Consider the following 20,401-nt stretch of genomic DNA (forward strand, 5'->3'; position numbering starts at 1 on the left):
GCTTAACCCATTGAGCCACCCAGGTACACCCTTTTTTAAAACATTTCTATTTGCTTGTTTGCTTGCTTGTTTTAGAGAGGGAGAGAGAGAGAGAATGGGGGAGGGGTAGAAAGAGAGGGAGAGAGAGAGTCTGGAGCAGGCTCCTCGACCAGCTCGGAGCCCAACACGGGGTTCGACCTCACCACCCTGACTTCATAACCAGAGTTGAAATCAAGAGCTGGAACCCACTGAGCCACCCACGTGGCCCCCTCTCCTGAACTTTGGTGCCAGGGAAGGGAGTAGTGAAAACCAACGCAGACCCAGTAGAGATGCTCGATAGATGTTTATTGGATGAAGGAGTAAAAGACAATCACCAGAGCCCGGTAGTTGCCCAAGCCCACCCTGGTTACAAATATAAGCCCACGCCCGATCCCCGTAGAAAAGAAGAGATGCACCAAGTGGAACTCCTGCGGCAGCCCTACACCCAGAACGGGCTGGGCTCTAAAAGCCACCTCGAGGAAGGTATGCCTTTAACTGCAGGTGTTTGTTTCCTTTGGCCCGGCAGTATGTAATTTCCCATTTTTAGAACAATGCTCCAAAGAACAGTCACCAAAACAACTTTCAGAGGGGGCGGTTTTCTTCCTGGCCGCTGCTACAGCCCTGTAAAACAACAATAACAAAGGGAATTTTATTCAAAACACCATTTGCATCTCTCCATAAAACGGGGAGACCTCTTGTTAGCTTTGCGCCAGCTAAGAGACGACCCCTGAGGAACCCCTTGGTACAGCATCTAAACAAAGTCTTGTCTTGCGGAGGATAGGTCTGGACACTGCTCTGCTGTTGGATCTGCTTTGGTCTTGAAACACCACCCTCTGTGCGGTTCCTAGGCTGTGAGGATGGAAAGGATGTTTGTAGAGAGCCTGTGTCTGTTCTTAGGGTGCCCCGCGCAAGCCCAAAACCGGAAGAAGAGACGGTGCTCTTGAGGACATGCCAATAGCAGACTGAAGGGGAGGACCCCTTCAGGAAGGGATGAGGCACGCACCCTCCAGTCTTAGCCTTGACGAAATCCCTTTCATGACCATCTCCACACAGACTTTCTCTCTGCTTTGTAAACTCAAGAAATTGACTCCAAGACTTCAGGAGTCCTCCCCCACGCTCCCCAGATCACACCGAACTCCTTCCCACCAGACCCTGCATTTTTTCTCTCCTCGCTGGCTTCCTGGCCCAGTTTCTTTGACCCCCCCCCCATGTGGGTCTGCCCACCCTGGATTCATCTTACCCCCTCCCTGCTCAACCATGGTCAGTGACTCCTCCTCCTGCAGACGGAGTCCAGCGTCCTTAGTGGGACCTCATCCGGAGCCAGTCTTCCCTTCTAAGCTTATCTTCCAGTAGTTCCTACATAAATCTTTGGCGCCCTCCAAACCGGTCGGCTTAACCACTCCGGACGCACCCCCTGCGCTCGAGGTACCCCTCCCTCCCTCACCTTCCTGGTCCCTTCTCTGTGACAAGATCTTATCCATTTCTGAAAGTCCTACCCAGCTAATACCTCTGTCGTACCAGTCTAGCTGAAAGGGACCTCCCCCCCCCACCTCTAACTAAAGCACTGAGACTCTGCCCCACCCGAAGTGTCTCCACTCTAGAGAAATCATTCCCGTAACTTTTTTTTAATATGTGTGCTGAACTGTTTGAAGGAGAAAGGTGCTAAGCTTTAAGAGCCCTGGGTGAAACCAACTCAGTATCAGCTCCAACATTTTTTTTAAGGTTTTATTTACGTATCTGACAGAGAGAGAGAGACAGAGAGAGAGGGAACACAAGCAGGGGGATGGGAGAGGGAGAAAGATGCTTCCTGCCGAGCAGGGAGTTCAGTGCGGGACTCGAACCCAGGACCCTGGGATCATGACCTGAGCCGAAGGCAGACGCTTAATGACTGAGCCACCCAGGTGCCCCAGCTCCGACATCTCTATACTACCCTTTACTGAGCACTTGCTATGACCTTGCTGCTGGGCTGAGGGCTTCTTAGGTATGACCTCATTCAACCCTTGCGGTGAAACTATAAGGTAGGTACCAAGTCCCCTCTTCACAGACAAGGAAACAAAGGCTTTGAGAAGCTAAATAACTTCCTGAGAGCCTCCCGGTTTAAGAGGAGTGAACTGGAGCTCAAGCTTGGCTTCCAGTATTGACTTCTGTAGCCAATGCTTTCTCCTCAGAAAATTTACAACACGGAACAGTTAGGATGAGCAGGACGGGTAGGAAACCACAGGTTCTTCTCCCAATTAGAACAAATTCATGGAAAGTTTCCCCATTCAATGCCGGGTTTTTTTTTTTCTTCTTCTTTTTAAGACAGTAGAGGGATTTAATCCTGGAATGTCAGGAGACATGATGATGTTTTCTTTAAAAATGCTATCAGGGTGGGCGCCTATGTGGCTCAGTGGGTTAAAGCCTCTGCCTTTGGCTCAGGTCATGATCCCAGGGTCCTGGGATCGAGCCCCAAATCGGGTTCTCTGCTCAGCAGGGAACCTGCTTCCTCCTCTATCTCTGCCTGCCTCTCTGTCTACTTGTGATCTCTGTCTGTCAAATAAATAAATAAATAATCTTTTAAAAAAAAAACAAATTTTTTTTAAAATGGTATCAGGGTGCCTGGGTGGCTAAGACAGTTGAGCATCCGTCTCTTGGTTTCAGCTCAGGTTGTGATCCTGGGGTCGTGAGATCGAGCCCTGCATCAGGCTCTACGTTCAGCATGGCGTCTGCTTGAGATTCTCTTTCTCCCTCTCCCTCTGCCCCTCCCCCGGACCCTCTCTCTTGCTGTCGCTCGCTCTCTCTCTTTCAAATACAAATAAATAAATCTTTTCTTTTTTTTTAATGGTATCAAAGGCTTTGATGCTTGGAGGGGAAGCTTTGATGCAGCACCTACATCACCCTAAGATCCCAAGCCAAGTAGCAAGAACAGAGATTGCGGTGCCCAGGTTCCAGTTCTTCCGTTTCGCAGCGGTGAGGCTCTGCAAGCTATTTACCTTCTGAAGTTCCAGTTTCATCTTCTTTAAAATGAGAATAATACCTAGCTGACAGGGTGGTTTGGATGACGTCAATGAAATAATCTATATAAAACACCTAGCATACATTGAGTGTTCAGTAAATTACTGTTGTCACTACTTCCCTTGGACATAGGAATCTGCATTTCTTTCCATGTTCTTCAATCAAAGTCTACCACATACACGGTCAAGCACACAGGAGTGCACCTGGTGTGAGGAGCACAGAGGGATGTATGGAAGGATTGCATTACACTATTGTACCCCTGAAACTAATATGACACTATACATTAACTAAATGCTATTAAAATAACATAAAATAATAAAATTAAGTTAAATTAATTAAAATAAAATAAAATAATTGGGGCACCTGTGTGGCTCAGTCTGCTGAGCTCTTGATTTCAGCTCAGGTCATGGTCTCAGGACCTTGCGATCAAGCCCGGGGGCCCTCAGCAGGGGGTCTGCTTGAGGATTTCTCTCGCTCTCCCTCTGTGCCTTCCCACCCTCCCAGCACCCCCCACCCCCTCACCCTCTCAGATACATAAATAAATCCTTGATAGAATAAAATGCATAAATGGACAGCCTGATCATCATTTACATATATGCACTTATATAAACACCACCCCAGTCCAGACACAGAGTATTTCTAGCACCCCAAAAAGTTCTCTCATGTGCCCTCTCAGTCCATTGCTCCACCAGACAGAACTAAGATTTGACCTCTCCTATGTCAGCTTTGCCTCTTCTCGACCTTCCTAGTAATGAAATCCTATAACATGTCATCTTTCACTCCCATGTCATACTCTACTGTAGGAATATGCCACCGTTTGTTTACTGCTTCAACCTGCCGTTGATGGGAACTTCAAGTTTGGAGACAATGCTTTTGAACATTCTTGTACATATCTCTGTGTGGTCGTATCTCTTAGATACATATACCCGGAGAGGAATAACTGAGTGAAGGAGTAGGCGTATCTTTAACTTGAACAGAAACTACCAAACAGGTTTCCTACGGGATTGTACATTTCTACGGTCCACACAGCGATGTATGCTAGTTCCAGTGGCTCTGTATCACCAGTGACCCCTGGTCTTGTCACTTTTTCATTCTAGCCGCTCTGGTGGGTGTGTAGTGCTATGTCCTCATGGTTAATTTTAACGTGCATCTTCCTCATGAGTAAAGATGTCGAGCACCTTCTCATAGTTCATTTGGCCATCTGGATATGATCTCTTGTGAGTATTTTTTTTTAAAGATTTTATTTATTTATTTGATAGACTGAGATCACAAGTAGGCAGAGGGGCAGGTAGAGAAAGAGAGGACAAAGCAGCGGAGAGCCCGATGGGGGACTCGATCCCAGGACCCTGGGATCATGACCTGAGCCGAGGCAGAGGCTTTAACCCCCTGAGCCACCCAGGTGCCCCGATCTCTTGTGAGTATTAAGTCTTTTGCCCAATTTCTATTGTGTCATCATCTTTTGCTTACTGATTTATTTTAAGGACTTTTTACAGATTTTATTTATTTACTTATTTATTTATTTAAGAGAGAGTGAGAGACAGAGAAAACCAAGCAGGGGGAAGGGAAGAAGCAGAGGGAGAGGGACAAGCAAATTCACTGCTGAACAGGGATTCTGATGCAGGGCTCGATCCCAGGACCCTGAGATCACTACCTGAGCCCAAGGCAGACGCTTAACCCACTGAGCCACCCAGGTCAGGGGGTTGCACTAGATCGTATCTAAGGCTCTCTTCAGCTTGAAAAAGCTATGATTTGCCTCCCAAACCATCATGATTTATGATGGTTCTTCATAGATCCTGAAAGTGAACACTTGGTCAAATGTATGTATTGCAGATTTCTTCTGAGACAGAGGCTTGCCTTTTCATGTTTTGAATGGTGCTTTTTGTTGAGTTATACTTCTGATAAAGCTCAATTTACCAGTTTCTCTTCTATAGTCAGTGCTTTCGGTGTTGTTTTAGAAAATCTTGTCCACCCCCAAGGTCATGAAGACATCCACTCTATGTTAATTTCCTTTAATCTCGTTTTCCCTGTATCTTCCTCTGGAGTCGGAGATTAGCAGCTTTTTCAATAAGGAGCGAAGTTCGAACAGAAAACCTCACCATGGGGCACCTGGGTGGCTCAGGGGGTTAAAGCCTCTGCCTTCGGCTCAGGTCATGATCCCAGGCCCACATCGTCTCTCTGCTCAGCGGAAAGCCTGCTTCCTCCTTTCTCTCTGCCTGCCTCTCTGCCTACTTGTGATCTCTATCTGTCAAATAAATAAATTTAATTTTACAAAAAGAAAGAAAGAAAACCTCACCATGACTGGTTTGCCTGGTGTTGCTCACAGGACAATGACTGCCTGTCTTGGGACCCACCAGTCTGTCATCCTAAAGCCAACCTAGAGCATCAAAGAGGACCCCTGCGGACTGGCTATATTTCTGTAATTCCAGAGACCCTAATTTGGGGGTGCTGGGGAACACGTCTTCCAAAATGAGCCAGAAAGGAGAAGGGACATTTGGGGAAGATATCAGTCCCCCTCAGGACTGTTTACACTCTCAGCCCAGCGGCTTACTCCGACACCCTAACTGGGATCACTGGGCAGACACATTCTTCCCATCCTAGCACACTCGCTGCTCCCCTTTATAAAACTTTTGCCCACACATGTCCCCCCCCCACCCCCGGATTTGCCCTTTTATCATCATTCACTTGTCATTTCTAGGGCACTTACAATGTCTTTGCTTTTTCCTCCCTTCAACCCCTCTTAATGCAAGGTTTCCCAGCCTCCCTTGTCATAGATATTTGGGGCTAGAAACTCCTGTGCTATGGGGCCCGCCCCTTACGCTGTAGGACGCACAGCTCTTCTGGGTCCGCCCATTTCCTTCCCACCTTCCTCTGTCAATCAAGAGGCCTGAGGGAACAGCAAGAGGGTGGGAGGCAAATCATAGCTTTTTCAAGCTGAAGAGAGCCTTAGATACGATCTAGTGCAACCCCCTCATTTTACAGATGAGGAAACGGATCCCGAGAGGGGGAGGGAGAGGATACACCACAGCCAAATATGTGGGGGAACAAAGCCAGGCCAAACAGGAAGTCAAAATTCCAGGGCTGGAGGCAGAATTTCCAGTCCCACCAGGGAACCTGGGACTGCTTCCCACAGCAACTTTCTCCCTCCAAGCCACAGGTCCTATTCCAGAAACAACCAGGGCTGCTCAGATCGAACAGCAGACTGGGATCGGACAAGCCCCCCGCGTGTGCATGGGAGCGTTGATCCCTGAGAGTCCGTTCCAGAGCCTCCAGTGGGCACCGATGACCACCCATGCCAACGGGAGTGTTTTGAGGTGACTAACGCCATGACCACATCTTAGTTTTAATTCTGTCATCGTGAGGGAAATGACGGACATACCACCTGGGTGCACCTGTCGGAGGGGAGGAGTTGGAGAGGAACAGAGGTGGGTGGAGAGCCGGGCGGGAGGGAGCCTGGAGATCAGGTCTGTTCTGGCCGGCCCTGTCACCAAACAGGCAGGTGATGGGATCCCCAGGGCAGCCCCCAAGTTAAGGCTGGAGCCTCCCAAGTTATGGTGGCTATTAACCCCTACTGAGCACTTACTAGACCCTAGACCCTGTTCTGAACACCTTATACATACATGAATTGGGTCCGTCCTCACCCAGCCTCTGAAGGAGACACTGTCATTCTCCCACATTGAAGATGCTGACATGGAGCCGGTAGCCTCAGGTCAAGCAGCAGGGTGCCTTCCTGAACCATCTTCGATGACTTCTCGCCAGCACCAAGCTCACCCCCAATGTCACCATCAGACGCCCAGGGAGACGCCCTTCTGTGTGAAAGTCCACACCAAGAACTCACACAAGGCTCAAGATCTTAGCAGGTCCATGATGAATATTTTCATTTTAACAGTAATGAGCTTGTGCTGACCATTATTAGAAAAATGCCAGATTTTATTTATGATAGTGACAAAGCTTTCTTTGTAATTAAATGTGGGCTTTTAAAAATAAATCTATTTCAAGAGGACCATTAAACAAACAGCGTACAGAGTGGGTATGGGGGTGCAGAGGGGATGATGGTGGCCACCGATGGACTTAAGTACGGGACCCCCGCTTAGAGGCAGTTGCCCAGCCCTAGTCCTTCAACATCGGGTTCCCCCCTGCCGCTCCCCTGGCCTCTCCCTCAGTACAGCCCTGTGGATTTGCAAGACCCTAGCCAGCCCTTTGATCTTCTCCTGCCCTGCTTCCCCTTGAGGGTCACTCATTCTGATTTCCCGTGGTAAAAGAGAACCCCAGCAAAGCTGATGAATGTACAGAGATCCACAAACAAGAGGACAAGTATGAAGACAGAAAGGGGTACGGAAATCGTGCCCTTTCCTTGGTCCCAGTCCTGGGCCTTCTGCTCCCATCAGACTTACAAGACATGGGCTGGGGAAATGCCCAGCCCAAGGCCCTCTGAGGATCCCTCCCGTACTGGTCCGGGCGCTGGCCCTGGCCAGAGCCATGCTGTCAAGGACCCAGCACCACTTCCTCCTGCCGGGGTTACGGTGGCGGGAGAACATGGCGCAACCTAGTGGCTCTAGAATCTAGGTGCCATGGGAGGTCCAGCCTCAGATGAACTTTCCTGTATCAGTACCTGTAGCTGGCAGTACAGGAAAGACTGTCCTTCCTCGGCAAACAGGGACAGTTTATAAATAACACTCATAAATGAGATGGGGGGAGTTGCTCAAAGCCCCAGGGATATAACAGCAAACAATAGGCTGGGATTCGAACCAGCCACCAATCCCGCCCGTCCCCAGCGCTCTCAGAGGACAGGAGTCAAACGCCATCTGCCCTTGGAGTGCCGGCCATTGCATTCTCTCCGGCACCCCCACCCCCACAGCTGGGCGGGTGCCTGGACAAGGAAGCCTGAGCCTTGTTCAGGGCATTGTTCTCCCTCAGAAGAGGATCTCGAAAGCAGAAGGAAATTAGAAACAACCACACAATGAATACCAGATTCTCCTTTCTCCCGGCTTTGGCGGCCAGGAGATGAAGCAGGGCCAGCTGATGGCGCGCCCCACCCAGCAGCTGCTGGCCCTCCAGGAAGTCCTCCGTGCCACCGGGAAGGGCTGGTCTTGGAGGCTGCTCTGGTTCTCTATCCATTTCTACAAGGTCCATGTTCTTTCTTCAGCTAGATGCTGACTCCGTGAGGGCAGAGATGCACCTGGGGCTTCCTTCCCACAAGGTGTAATGGACAAGTTGCCGGCCCTCTGTGATGGTGGGTTGAGTAACTGATTCCATCCGGGCACTTTCCTAGACACTGCCCAAGTGTAAACTCATCGAATCCCCATAGCCACCCCATGAGGGCAAAACTATCATTGGTCACGTTTTGGTCATGAAGAAGCGGAGTCCAAGCGATGCAGAGATGAGCAGGACTGATCTGACTGCAGTAGCTTTGATGGGACTCCGGGATCCCAGCCCCCCCACTCCTTACCAACATCGGAATCCCCCAGCGAAGCCATGAGACATGCACAGAACCCTCCTGAGGTCAACGTCCAACCCCACATGCCAGCTAAACAGGGTGACCTAAGAGAAGACATGTCCCCTTTAGAACTCTCACCCCGAGAGATAGCACAGGGTGTGGATGGACATTAACAAGCCCTTGAGAAGACAATCTGACCAACTTAGCATCTGAACATGCCTCCTAAGGATTTTTTCTTCAAAAATAACCTCTTTTTTTCTGTTGGGGCCATTATTCATTTTAACATAATGTTGTGTTTTATGCCTCCTACGTAAGTAGGCACCGGCTTTGAATGTTGTGGAATATTGAGCCCATATATCTAGTCAAACTTCTGTTTGCTTTTTGCTGCATCCATAGCTACGATCTGAATAAATAGAGGAGAAAGGTTTGGCTCCCAATCCCACTAGCTGGGCCTTATGCCATCATTCCCCAAAACAAAGGGGAGAAGATGCCAGAAGTGAGGGACCAGGGTTAATGGTGAAAGAAAACACTGTCCTGTTCCAAGGGGTACTGAGCAGAGTCAAAACTCCCCAGACAGGGATGTGGAGGGGGCAGGAAGGCCCTCCCCTAGCTCCCAGTAAGGAGCATCCACATTTTTAAAGCTGTGGGCAGAGGAGAGAGGAGTGGAGCTGTCAACAGCCCAGCCCCCCTGCAGATGAGGTCACAGGCCTGGAGGATAACAGCAAACCCCAGCTTGTAAGTGGTGCATCTGGACCTAGGACCCAAGTCCTCTCTGACCAATTCAGGGCATGCACCCCTCCACCTTGTTGCCCATCGGCGGCAGGATCTGGAAGCTCTTGCTGTCTGTTAAGTGTCCTGCATGCTCTAGACAGTATAACAACCACGCCCCTGACCATGTGCTGAGAGGCTCTGTTCCGCTGAAACAAGAAAACCCAAGGATCAGTCTTTGTCCTTGGACTTTCGGAGTGCAGATGGACCTGGGGTGGTTTTGTTGTTGTGTTGTTAGTCTGTTATATCAGAATGTTAAAACAAATGTTCTAACCTTTGGAAAGGTCAAGGTCACCCATTGAGCTAGCTCTCTGCATGAGCCCATTGTCACACAAAGGAAAGTGAGGGGAATCTTCATCCCTGGGCACCTTCACCATCCTGCGACCCTTCTCCCATCTCAGAAGGCATCTGAGTCTCCAGAAAAGCCTCCCCACCCTGTCCAGTAACAGCCACCCGTCTTGTGCACTTCAACCCATCCCCATGCCTCTTTCTTTTTTTTTTTTTTTTAATTTTATTTATTTATTTGACAGACAGAGATCACAAGTAGGCAGAGAGGCAGAGAGAGAGAGAGAGAGGGAAGCAGGCTTCCCGCGGAGCAGGGAGCCCGATGCGGGGCTCGATCCCAGGACCCTGAGATCATGACCCGAGCCAAAGGCAGCAGCCCAAACCACTGAGCCACCCAGGCGCCCCGCCCCCCATGCCTCTTTCAAGGCGAGGGACTCAACTACCCCATCCTGCTTCCCCCTCTCTCCTGCTGGCTTCTTTGGCTCATCCAGTAAACATCTTCAAGTCTGCCCCAAACTGGAAGGATCTCTTTGCATCTGCCTCCTGCGGCCAGAGATTGTCCCATCTCTCCTCTTACCTTCAACATCAAATTTCCTGGTCATCTACCTTCCTCTCCTAAATCTCTCCCACTAATTCGTAAGCTTGTAGTGGACAGCCCGCCCCAACCACTTTATGGGAACTACTCTCTCAAGAGCCACACACAGTCTACGGGCAGCAACTCCAGCAGCCTCCGCTCTATACCCATCCTATGTGACCAACAGAAAAAACGCTTCCTTGTGCAATGTGCCTAGAGCAAGGACGGTGCATCGCTTACTCAAAAGCCATTCCCCTTCTCCTTAGCTGGCACAATCCCAACTTTGTTCAAAGACAGGAAAGTGATTCTTGTATTTCAGCAAGGTGGGCCCAGTCCCTGGTCCAAGGGCAGGCATGTGTCCTTTCTAACCAGTGGAATATGGAGGAACACCTGTTGGAGTCTTCTGGGGGCAGCACTCTCACCATCTCACCCCCCACCAAGAAGAGAGAAACATGTGAGGAGGATGTCTGCCCCACCCTGCTCCCGGTTTCCTGTCTTTGAACTCAGTTGTGTGACGATGTGATGCTTGAGGCTGAGGGAAGGTTAAGAGCACCTGAGCAACACTGGCCCAGAGCATTGCCACCAAACGTTTTGACTACGAGAAGAATCATCTCTTGTCTTCACCATGGGACAGGTTTGCCATGACCTGGAGCCAGTAGCATCCCCAACCAATGTCCTTCCCTTCTTGGTTACTGACACTTCTCTCCTGTCCCTCATTCTCAAGTCTCCATGACCCTTTGACAGCCCCTCTGCTCACCCCTTGAATATCGGGGTTCCCCTGGCCCTCCGTGGTGCCTCGGTGTGTTCCCTCTTCATCCACTGGCTACTAACTCAACAAATGTCTTCTATATGCCTGGCTAGCCTCATAGAGTTGACACTCCAGGTGGGGGAGACAAACAATACACAAGATGAACAGGTAACAGATCTCAGCCAGTGATCAGTCCATGCTCTGAATGAAGATAAACTAAAGAGGATGTTGAGAAAGATGTGTTACTTCCTCAGGCTGTAGGCAGTGACCCAAGGGGGAGCATTTAGGCTGGAGTTTGAAGGGTGAGAAGGAAAAGCGATGGCAGTGATGGGGCACTGCATCCCAGACAGTGGGAACAGCATGAACCAGGGGTGAGTGCCCCAGGAAGGAAAGACACGGCCTGTTATGGGGACTGCCAGGAAACCAGTGAGGCTGGAGAAGAGTGAAGGGAAGGGGGGAGTCTGATGAAGCTGAGATCTGTGTAGGACTTTGGAAGTCCCTGGAAGGTGGTGGTTGCTATGCTAAGTGCAGCTGGAATTCATGAGGGAAGATGAAACAGTCCAGTGGAATCCGTGCTCCTACAAGATCACCGTGGCTGGAATTTGGAGCCAAAGTAGAAGAGGGGAGGCAGTGTGGACTCACAGTCACCTCAGTGAGAGATGGGGGTGGCTTGGCCCCGGACAGCGGCAGTGCAGATGGTGACGTGTTTCCCTTGTGATGTATTTCCGAGGAAGCAATTAGGGAACTAGCCGATGAGGGGGAGCCCAGCGGTAAGGAAGCGGGAGGCATCAAGGGTGATCCCCATATTTTCTAGCTTCAACACAAGGAAGAGTTGTCCCATTGATTGAAATGGAGAAGCAGGTTTAGGGGTAAGGCAGACAAATCATTTTTGGAGTTCTGTTTTGGAGATGGACTTCATCCAAGTGAAGAGAGCAAGAGACAGCGAGGCACTCAAGGCTGAAGCTCAGGGAATTGGGAACTTGTCTAGATTGTCATCCTAGAAATGTATTAAAAGCCATAGGAATGGATAAGATCCACTGAAGGGAGCACAGAAAGGGAAACACTAGGGTCCTCAGGCCACTGAAGTGAGAGATATTATTTATTTTTCACATCTCCCTTTGTCTTCTCCTTGTGACGTCAGAATGCCACATCTTATCCGTTTAAATCCAAAATATCCCAAAAGCTGTCTTCTCTCTCCATTCCCATGATTGTGCCCTTCCAGCCTTGACCTTGTCTCCCCTGGACACTTTCAACAGCCTCCTGGACTTCGGTCCCTCCAGTGCATCCACCATTCTGCCACCGGTGGGGTGAGCCTCTGCTCAGCTGTAGCAAAACTGAAACCAGAGGGTGCAGCAGGAAGCATCAGAGAAGGAGCTGTGAGAATGGGGTCACCCAGACCAGAGCTGGAGAGGCACCCAGGACAGAGAGAACGAGGTGCCCAAGTCGGAAACCACAGCAACTGGGGTGGGTGCAGGCAGACTCCTGCCGTGCACCCTAGTCAGCACCCTGCTCTGGCAGGATTGGTTTATTAGCACAGTTTACTCCCACCAGCTCATGTGGTTTCAAACTTCAAGGTACCCAACACCTGGCACACCAGCAAGCACTCTCTACAACAGATGACAACAACAATGCTAAAAATAACAGTGACTAACGTTTGTTGGGTGCCAGGCACTGTACCAAGTGCCCAAGTATTCCCCCCCGCCAAGTTCATAAAACCACCCCATGAGGGAGACGTTCTAGACGGGGCTCTGAGGTGCAGGGAGATGGAGGAGCCGTGGATAGCAAGGACTTTGGTTGTTGGAGAGGCGGAGGTTCATCTGCCGCTACACGATTGGGCTCCGTGGGCTCTCCCAGCCTCCTCTGTAAGAAGCTTAAATAGGATAACCTGGGGGATGCCTAGGGGGCTCAGTTGGTTAAGCAGCAGGCCCTTGATTTTGGCTCAGGTCATGATCTCAGGAGTCCTGGGATCAAGCCCCACGTTGGGCTCCACACTCAGCAGGGAGACTGCCTCAGGATTCCCCTCCCTCTCCCTCTGCCCCTCCCCACCACTCACTTGCCTGCCCACTCGCTCTCTAAAATAAATAAATCTTGAAAAAGAAAAAGAGAACTTGGTAAAGCCTTTAGTTAATGCCTATCACAAGAAATGTTCAATACCCATCACTGTGATAGCTAAGAAAAACAAAAGCCAGCTGGTGTCATTTCCCCATATTAAAAGCCTCCAGTGACTCCCACTCCCCAAAGATAAGGACTCCCAGGTGGCACTCTGACCCGCCCACGCGACCTGCTCCTCCATCTGAGGCCACTCACTTCCTGAATGAACCGCATTGTTACACCTCCTCGGAGCCTCTGCTCTTGCTGCCTGCAGGCGGAGAACGCCCTCCTGGCCCTTCTCCAGCAGGGAGGGGACAAGAAGTTGTCAGCAGGGAGCTCCAAGAGCCCCCAGCCCTCACCTCGCTGGACTTACAGACTGGGATCTCTCTCACCTATTTGCATTCTGGGGGCCTCGCACAGCAGCAGCCATTCAGCAGATGCTGACTGAAGTAAGTATCAAAAACTCATGACATTTTCAAAAAACAGTCATGGGAAGGTTGGTGGAGAGATCGGTTCAGGATTCCAGGGAGGGCCGGCATCTCAGCCAGCCCTTCTATCTGTGGGCCAGCAGTATCACCTCCACATGCCAAGGACGGGTCTCAACTCATCTCTTCTCCACCAAGACTTCAGAACAATCCTGGGGGCGAGACTTCAGTTCAAATACCATGGGTGGTTTGGGGAATGCAGCCCAGGGCAAAAGGTCGGGTCAGAGAACCGTTGTCATCTGGTCCAGTGTTCTTCCGGGTCCCTCTGCAACCCCGGACGCTCCCCCTGTGCCCATCCCAGGTCCTTGCCCAGCAAGCCACCCGGAAGGCCAATTGCTGGAATGCTTCGAATGACTGCTTACTAAGAAGACTCTCGAGGGGCACCTGGCTGGCCATCAGTGGGGCATGCGACTCTTGATCTTGGGGTTGGGAGTTCAAGACACATTGAGTGTAGAGATTACTTAAAATTAAAATCCTTAAAAAAAAAGAAGAAGAAGAAGAGGCCTCTAGAAGACCAAAAGCCTTTAGTCTCAAAATAATAATAATAATGGTCTCAAAGGACACATAGTACTTCATGACAATTAGCAAAATATTCCCAAGAAGCCTACCGGCAAATCACATATCCCATCCCAAAGAGAGTAATCACAGTAAGAGATAACACTGCTTCCTACATGTCCAGGATTTCACATCTATAGTCTCATTGTATCTGTACAACACAACTATGATGTGCATGGTTACTATCACCCCCTTTTCAGCAAGGGGGAGGCAGAGGCTATTTAAGAACAGCTTGTGGGGCTATTTAAGAACAGTCTCTTAAGCATCAGACTCTCGATTTCAGCTCAGGTCATGATCTCAGGGTCATGAGAACGAGCCCCACATCAGGGTCCACGCTCGGGAGGGAGTCTGCTTGAGATTCTCTCCCTCTCCCTCTGTCCTGCCTGCCTATCTCTCTTTCTCAACTAAATAAATTAATTTCAAAAGAAAAGAAGAACAGCTTGTAAGTGGGGACCCAGACCTGGAGGCACCCCCCACTCTGGAGCCTGGGATTCTACCCACCATGCCCCAGAGCCTGTGCCATTGCACTGTCTGCAAGAAGGAGCTCTGATCCCACGTGACAGTGGATTAGGAGGATCGGTTGAATTCCTGTAGTTTCTTTCCAGCTGCTTTCACTTGGAGGGTGGAGAAGGCAGACAAGCACTTCCTTGGTTTTATTTGACTTCTGTCTAAAACTTCCCAACCGAGGGGGTGATAGAGATCGAAGCCAGGAAGTGTCTTCCTCAACCCTTGTCCCCTGAGTCTGAGCTCTTCCTGGGCCCACACAAGGGAACCCGTGAAGTTGCAAGAGGGGTTTCTGCAAGTTTTGCAAGGATAATAGGAGGATCCTATGGCCCTCTGCTCCCCAAAACAAAGTCAGATGTCCCAGGAGCATCCCATCTCTGAACCAAATCCATAGCTAGGTGCTGCATTTCCAGAAGGGTAAGCAGCATTATCTTGACATGTCAGAAGGCGTACTTCAGATATTTTAAACCTGTCTTGGCTTTCTCCCACAATTGAGGTTGTTCTTCCCCCGAGCAGAATCTTCCAGCTGGCTGTTATCACTCTTGTCCAACTTGTCACTCATCAGCTTCCCTGAGGACCAGCGTGGCTCCAGGGTTATTTCTTCCACCTTATCCTCCCTCCAGGGGAAACCACTATACCCAGCACCATTTGGGCTGAGGAAGTTGAATTCATGATAACAATAAGAATAAAATCAGGGGACGCCTGGGTGGCTCAGTCAGTTAAGCGTCTGCCTTTGGCTCAGGTTGTGATCTCAGGGTCCTGGGATCATGCCCCAGGTCAGCTTCCTTGCTCAGTGGGGAGTCGGCTTCTCCCTTCCCTCTTCCCCTCCCCCTACTCATTCGCTCTCTCTCAAAGAATTTTTTTTTAAAGAAAGAATAAAATCAGCTATGATTTTTTGAGTACTTCATATGTATCACGCATGGCTCAGAAATGAGGAAACTAAGACTCAGAAACACCCCCAGAAGACCCAACTCGTCAACAGCAGAGCCAGGATTTGAACCCAGAACTTGCATTTGGCACTTCATGACTATCTTCCAAGAAGGTTACAACCTGGTGTCCATAGGAGCTGAGCAAGTTCTCCAGAGTGTTTTGGCTCCCCTAGAAGGAGGGCTGGCTTGAGAAGACCCTCTAAGTAGGAGATATAGTTTGAATTCTAGTCTGGATTTGGGGGTTCTGTCCCAGGAACACATCTCCCCAGAAAAGGACTGTGTCTAAATACATTCTGCCATGGACTCAGTCAGAAACTCTAAGTTAATTCTGACACAGCTCAAAGGTTTGAAAAGAATTACCTCTTCCATTTCTAGCACCCTCAGAATGACTATGAACAGAGACACTATCAAATCCCCCAAACCATTTAGCTAACTGATGTGAATAAAAGGCTGAAAAGACAGCCTTGAGATCAAGGTGAGGGAGCTGGAATGTTCGTGGCGACAGCATGTACTGCCCACCCTCACTCCAGCAATAAGAGCCAGGATGCCATCCTTGGGACCCCGCCTTCCGCCAAAAATCAAAGCTGAATGGCAGGTAAAGAGATGCTGAGTCCAGGAACCCAAGCAGGGACAGATCTTCCCGGATGTTGGGGAAGTCCACAAAGTAGCTCAAGAGGACCCTCATGGAAGAGAAGAGTGGGAAGGGGAGAAGAGGGCGCTTGACAAGTGACCTTCACGAGCTCATCCTGGGGTTGAAAGTTAGTGGACTGGCACACCTGCTCCCACGCCGGGCTCTAGGCCTGTCCTTGAAAGCCTCCAAGATGTTGAGGACCTACACCCCAGCTACCTGGTTGTCTGCTAAAGCCCAGATTTGCATTTCCTAAAGAAATGCGTGGACCAGAGCCAGGAGAAGGCCCTAAATGGCCAGAACACCCATCACTGTCTTCCTTAAAAGGGTTTCCTGACCCAATGAAAGAAAGCAAGAGCTTTGTGAACCCAAGAGAGCTGGGCTGGGGGCCCAGGGATCCCCAAAATTGCCTTTGTTTTGTCCCCCTAATGGCCAAGGATGCAATCCTCCTGTTTCTTCTAGAGCTACCGTCTGCTCTCCCTTCCGTATCCTGCACACTCACCTCCTCATGCCACCTGTGGAGCTGATGTCAACCCCATGGGCCAGGCTGGGCCCCCTGCAAACCCAGCCATCAACCATAACCCTAGATGTGCAGCAGTTGGCAGCACAGTCCCGAGGGATGGGCCGCCCAGGCAGCCACAGCGTGGCCCCCATGCAAGCTTGTGCCCCACTCTCACATCAGGCTCCCTATAGGGGGGGCCTCTTCTGTCTGATCCTCGGAGATCCTGGCCCAGAGACCGGCCCTTGTTACAAGCTGACTTGTGTCCCTAAACCCATGTGGAGCCCTAACCCTCATCACCTCAAAATGTGACTTTATTTGGAGACAGGGTCTATAAAGAGGTGATTAAGTTAAAATAAGCCCATAGGGTGGGTCTTAATCCAGTCTGACGGTGTCTTCAGAAGAAGAGGAAATTTGCAGCCACAAACAGACTCAGGGACACACGTGTGTGCGTGCGGAAGACCAATGAGGACAAGGTGGAAAGGCTGCCGTCAAGGACAGAGGCCTCAGAGGAAAGCAAACCCGCCAACACCTTTGTCTGGGACTTCCGAACTGTGACGGAATGATTTTCTGGTGTTGAAGCTCCCTGGTCTGTTTTGCTCTATTTTGCTATGGTAGCCTGAGCAAATTAATACAGACCTCATTTCGGGGCTCTGCCACTTTCTGTGACTAATAATAATAAAGTCTAACCTTTATTCCGCATCCGGCACTGTGCTAAAGCAGTTTGCCTGCCTAGCTCATTCAATCTTCTCAACAACATAAGGAACGTTACCCCATTTTACAGATGGGAAAACTGATGCTCAGAGAAGTTAACGCCTTACCCAAGCTGATACATGACTGCGACGGGATTCAACCTGCAGCCATCACAACATGCCCCTGGGGATGCCCAGGGCACCAGTTCCCAGAAGCACCTGCAACCTGAATGCTGGTGCCCCCCTAGGATCCATCAGCTGAAATCCTATCCACCCCATCACCCCCACACACACTGGTGGTTTCAGGAGGAGGGGCTGATTAGCAGTAAGGGGGGAACCCTAGTGATGGAATTAGTGCTCTTATAGAAGGGACCTCAGAGAATGCCCTCACCTCTTTCCACCATGTGAGGACACAGTGAGAAGTTGGTAGGCCCCAACCCGGAAGAGAACCAGAACCTGACCATGCTGGCTCCCTGACCTCGGACTTCCAGGGCTTCGAGAAATACGTTTCTATCATTAATAAGCCACCCAGGCTTCTTGGCCTTTTCTCTAAGATTAAGTGTTAATATGCTGCCCAGTCTATGGTACCGTGTCGCAGCAGCCCCAACTAAGAGAGCACCCCTAAGTCCAGCTCTCAGACCAGATTGATGAGCCCGATGGGTAGAGCCAACATGGCCAGTGGTGACACATGGCCCCAGAGCATCTTCCTGGAACCCCACAGGTGGCATGTCCTGCCAGGAGCCCATGAACCTCACATTCCTCCTCTGAAGGCCTGTGGAGCTGTGACTTCGCTCCTCTCCCCTCTGAGGGATGCCTCTGCCACATTGTTCTTCGGCAGCGGGCGCTGAGCAAGCCCCCTGGAACCACCATAAGCTCACCCTTCACAAGCCGCCTCTTCAAATCATTCCCGTAGCGAAGCGCCCTTGCACACTCAAATTCACCGATTGACCTTAGAAAAAGGGATAGCTCAGAAGCAACAGAAATGACAACTACCTACCTAAAATAAGATGAGGACAGTTCCTCGTCCCCTCCCCCCATGCCAGAAGGTCAGAGCTTCAACGGGCCTTAGAGACAGCCCCCTTGTCCTTCACCAATGGGTCCTCAGATGCAGCAGACCGAGCAGGGGCGGTGGTGAGACCAGGGAGCCCGACATCTCTTGCCGCTAACTTTAACTTACCGTCCCTGCAGGCCCCCTGCAGAAAAATGCCACAGTCAAACCCTCTTAATGAACAAAGCCAAGCTTTGTAAGCACCGAATTACTTTGGAGGGTGGGAGGAGGAATAAAATCTGTCGGTCCTGGGACTCATGTTACTGCGCTCATTTCAAGGTAAGCGTTATTAGCTCCCCACCGGGCTTCTCCTTGCCCGTGGTATGAGCAACGTGAGAACAGGAGTGGGCTCTGACCCCCCCATCGCCCCAAGCCCCACGTGTGTCTCTCAAGGTGCAGCACCCGAACCCCCTGCCTCAGACTCACCCAGAGGCCTTGATAAATGCAATTTCGATCTACAGACTCAGGCTCTCCAGAGTGGGGCCCAGGAATCTGCATTCCTCAGGCACCCCAGCTGATTCTGAGTCTCACCACTCTGCCAGCTCCTTAGCCCACTCGGGAAGTGGGCCAGGCCCTGATGTGGGACATCAGGAGGGGAACTGACTGTCCTGGTGTGGTGCAGAGGGTTCCTGGGACATGGGACAGGCACCATCCTAGCCCCCTTCAAATCACACACAAGGACAAGGAGCAGGGGTTCCCAAGCTCCCAGGTGAGATGTCATCTCCAAATGTCTCTTACTTGGTGTTGGAATGCGCTCCAAATGTACTCAGTGTTGAGAGTGGGCGTGGGTGATGTTCTGGGATTTCACAACACTCCGGATGAAAAAGCGAAGTCAGGGCATGAGGAGCTGACTCAGGGACTCTAGAAGAGGGGCCGGCTCCCCCAGCGGGTCCCCTGTCCAGAATCTACCATCTCCACCCTGTGCTGAAAGCAGCAAAAACCTGCCCCGAGCCACTGTCCAATTAGGATCAGAGGAGTGACCCTTGGATAGGAGAATCAAGGGGTGTCAGAACCAGAAAGTCTCCTGGAGATCAGACAGTCCTGGTCCCTCACTTCTCAGATGAGGAAACTAGAGTCCCAAAGGGCTGGCTACATGATTGGTAGTGTCGCAGAGGGAGCCAGCCAGAAGGTGACTCCAGCTCTCTCATCTCTGCACAGCGACACAAGCCCTTCTGCGGGGCAAAAAAAGAAAATGATAATAGCAGAAAAAGAAACCAGAAATCTCATTTGAGGGGGAGAAGCCTAGACACAGAGATGGGGTAGAGCAACAGGTGCTTAAGGACCATGGTGTCCTAACCCCCCACACGCATTACAGATAAGAAACAGAGCGACACAGAGGTCACATATATTCCTCAGGGTCATACACAGGAAACATCCTTTGCAGGTCACTGAAGCACTGTCCACAGTGGGACCTGCCAACGAATCCAAAGATTTACTGTATTTGAAATGAGACACTGTGCCGCAGAAGGGAGGGACCAGTGCTCCGGAAGACAGAACTGGAGCCCTGGGTCCACGGACACAGTCCCGAAGCCTTCATCCTGGGGGACTTTCTCCCAGAGGATAGGGGCTATCCTGGGAAGAGCAATGGGGGTGACTTTCACTTTTCACTTTGAACAGTTTTGAGGGGGCGCCTGGGTGGCTCAGTCAATTAAGCATCTGCCTTCGGCTCAGGTCATGATCTCAGGCTCTTGGGATCAAGGCCCCCATCAGGCTCCCCCACTCAGTGGGGGAGTCTGCTTCTCCCTCTCCCAGTCCCCCTCCCCCTGCTTGTTCTCTCCTCCCCACAAATAAATAAAATCTTTAAAATAATAAAATAAATAAATAAGATTAAGCAGGGAGGCGGAGCTCTTTGGTGGCTTGAGAGAGAGGAGCGGGAGACCAAGCCCTGAGCCGCAGAAAGCAGAGAGATGAGAACAGGGGATTTTAAGGCAGAGGCTGAGATCAAGGCAAGAAAACCAAAGGACCCCTCGGTAACTGGAGGTAAGGTGGGTTTCCTGGAGGGGAGATGCCAGTGTGGTGGCAGAACTGGACTCCAAGTTGCCTTTTTAAGTACCTTAAAAGTAGCTAATCTGGAGATCGTCAAGCATTTCTACTTGTCATAGTCACAGGAGAAAGAGAGCACCTAAGGATTTTAGAACTAATTTCTTTA

The 20,401-nt window shown here is 50.5% G+C and overlaps 2 long non-coding RNA genes across 3 annotated transcripts in view; one reads left to right on the forward strand and one right to left on the reverse strand.

The window, feature by feature from the left end:
* The window catches only part of LOC309873108, a 61,176-nt gene that overhangs the window by 4,147 nt on the left and 36,628 nt on the right, over positions 1–20,401 (forward strand). The window lies entirely within an intron of this gene.
* On the reverse strand, positions 308–18,966 carry LOC309873107. 2 transcript variants are annotated; one of them, XR_014316192.1, is made up of 2 exons: positions 18,679–18,966; positions 308–639 (listed from the first exon to the last, which is right to left on the reverse strand). It is a non-coding gene; the product is annotated as an uncharacterized lncRNA (long non-coding RNA). The 2 variants fall into 2 exon arrangements; XR_014316193.1 differs by lacking the exon at positions 18,679–18,966 and adding an exon at positions 1,259–2,107.

Source organism: Mustela nivalis, assembly GCF_964662115.1.
Source record: "Mustela nivalis genome assembly, chromosome: 9".
NCBI lineage: Eukaryota > Metazoa > Chordata > Mammalia > Carnivora > Mustelidae > Mustela > Mustela nivalis.